Genomic DNA, 2,837 nt, shown 5'->3' on the forward strand with positions numbered 1-2,837 from the left:
CCAATGACATCTTTGATAGCTCAGATAAACCATCATAGAATATATCCAGGATGGTCCATTCTGAAAGCATGTTAGAAGGACACTTTTTGGTCAGCTGCTTGTATCTTTCCCAAGCTTCACAGAGGGATTCACCTTCTTTTTGTCTGAAGGTTTGAACATCCACTCTAAGCTTGCTCAACTTTTGAGGAGGAAAGAACTTGGCTAAGAAAGCCGTGAANNNGATTGTTGTAATTTAGCTTCTCTTAGTTTCCTTTTCAGAGTCCTTTCAGGTTCTGGATCTGCTTCAACAAGAATATTCTTGTCTTTGCTCCTGCTTATATGGAAAAGAGGGACAGAAAAAATAATAATAATAGGGGTCCTTTTTACCACAGTATAAAGGTCCCTGTGTAAGTAGAAGAAGAGAAAATTCGAACACGAATGGAAGAGGGGGTTCGAATTTTTGGTGAGATGAAGTGTTAGTAGATGAATAAATAAATAGAAGGAGATGAGAGAGGGAAGTGAAATTTCGAAAATAATTTTTGAAAAAAAGTTAGTGATTTTCGAAAATAGTTTTTGAAAAAGGTTAGTAGTTTTCGAAAATTAAAATAAAAAATTAAAATAATTAGTTAATTAAAAAGAAATTTTGAAAAAGAGGGAAGATATTTTCGAAAATTAGAGAGAGAGAGAGAGAGTTAGTTAGGTAGTTTTGAAAAAGATAAGAAACAAACAAAAAGTTAGTTAGTTGAAACAATTTTTGAAAAGATAAGAAGTTAGGAAGTTAGAAAAGATATTTTGAAATCAAATTTTTGAAAAAGATAAGATAAGAAGATATTTTTGAAAAGATATGATTGAAATTAGTTTTTGAAAAAGATTTGATTTTTAAAATCACAATTAATGACTTAATTCACAAGAAATCACAAGATATGATTCTAGAACTCAAAGTTTGAATCTTTCTTAACAAGCAAGTAACAAACTTGAAATTTTTGAATCAAAACATTAATTGATGATGTTATTTTCGAAAATTATGATATAAAATTAAAAAAAAAGATTTTTGAGAAATATTTTAAAAATTTTCGAAAATAACTAAGAAAAATGAAAAAGATTTGATTTTTGAAAAAGATTTTGAAAAAGATAAGATTTTTAAATTGAAAATTTGATTTGACTCATAAAAACAACTAGATTTTAAAAATTTTGAAAAAGTCAAATCTAATTTTCGAAATTTTAAGAGAGAAAAAGGGGAAGATATTTTTTTTTTGAATTTTTAATGATGAGAGAGAGAAACATGAAAATGATGCAATGCATGAAAATTTTTAGATCAAAACAATGAATGCATGCAAGAATGCTATGAATGTCAAGATGAACACCAAGAACACTATGAAGATCATGATGAACATCAAGAACATATTTTTTTAAAAAAATTTTTAATGCAAAGAAAATATGCAAGACACCAAACTTAGAATTCTTTAATGCTTAGACACTAAGAATTCAAGAATGCATATGAAAAACAAGAAAAGACACAAAACATGCAAATGCAAAGATCAAACAAGAAGACTTACCAAGAACAACTTGAAGATCATGAAGAACACTATGAATGCATGAAAATTTTCGAAAAATGCAAGATGAGTATGCAATTGACACCAAACTTATAACATGACTCAAGACTCAAACAAGAAACACAAAAATATTTTTGATTTTTATGATTTTATGAATTTTTTTGTATTTTCTTTTAATTTTTTCAAAAATCATTTTGAAAAAAGAAAAATAAGGATTCCAAAATTTTTAATATGAATTCCAGGAATCTTATGCTTTTTAGTCTAAAGCTCCAATCAAAGGGTCAGGCATGGCTTAATAGCCAGCCAAGCTTTAGTATGTAACTCAGACATGACACGCCTAGCATGCTCTATCCAGAAGAATTAGACATGGCTTTACAGCCAGCCAGGCTTCACATGCTTCATGAAACACTAGAATTCATTCTTAAAAATTCTGAAGAAAATTATATTTTTGAAAACATTTTTTTTATTTTTTTTTTCGAAAACAAATGAGAAATTTTTTTGAAAGATTTTTGAAAATTTTTGAAAATAAAACAAAAAGAAAGTTACCTAATCTGAGCAACAAGATGAACCGTCAGTTGTCCAAACTCAAACAATCCCCGGCAACGGTGCCAAAAACTTGGTGCATGAAATTGTGATCTCTGGTAATGGCTCCAAAGGCTTGGTGCTCTAATCTTAATTCATAATTTGTCACAACTTCGATACAAATAACCAGCAAGTGCACTGGGTCGTCCAAGTAATAAACCTTACGTGAGTAAGGGTCGATCCCACGGAGATTATTGGTATGAAGCAAGCTATGGTCACTTTGTAAATCTCAGTCAGGCGGATATAAAATAATTATGGAGTTTTCGAAAAAGGATAATATAATAAGGATAGAAATACTTATGTAAATCATTCGTGAGAATTTCAGATAAGCGCATAGAGATGCTTTCGTTCCTCTGAACCTCTGCTTTCCTGCTGTCTTCATCCAATCAGTCTTACTCCTTTCTATGGCTGGCTTTTTGTAAGGATGTCACCGGTGCCAATGGCTACTTTCAATCCTCTCGGGAAAATGGTCCAAATGCTCTGTCACAGCACGGCTAATCATCTGAGGTTCCCGATCATGCTGGAATAGGATTCACCCTCCTTTTGCGTCTGTCACTACGCCCAGCACTCGTGAGTTTGAAGCTCGTTTGGGCAAAGTATGGACTATTATATATTGCTGGAAAGCCCTGGATGTCTACTTTCCAACGCAATTAGAAGCGCACCATTTTGAGTTCTGTAGCTCCAGAAAATCCATTTTGAGTGCAGGGAGGTCAGAATCCAACA

Source organism: Arachis ipaensis, chromosome B06 (assembly GCF_000816755.2).
Source record: "Arachis ipaensis cultivar K30076 chromosome B06, Araip1.1, whole genome shotgun sequence".
Lineage (NCBI taxonomy): Eukaryota > Viridiplantae > Streptophyta > Magnoliopsida > Fabales > Fabaceae > Arachis > Arachis ipaensis.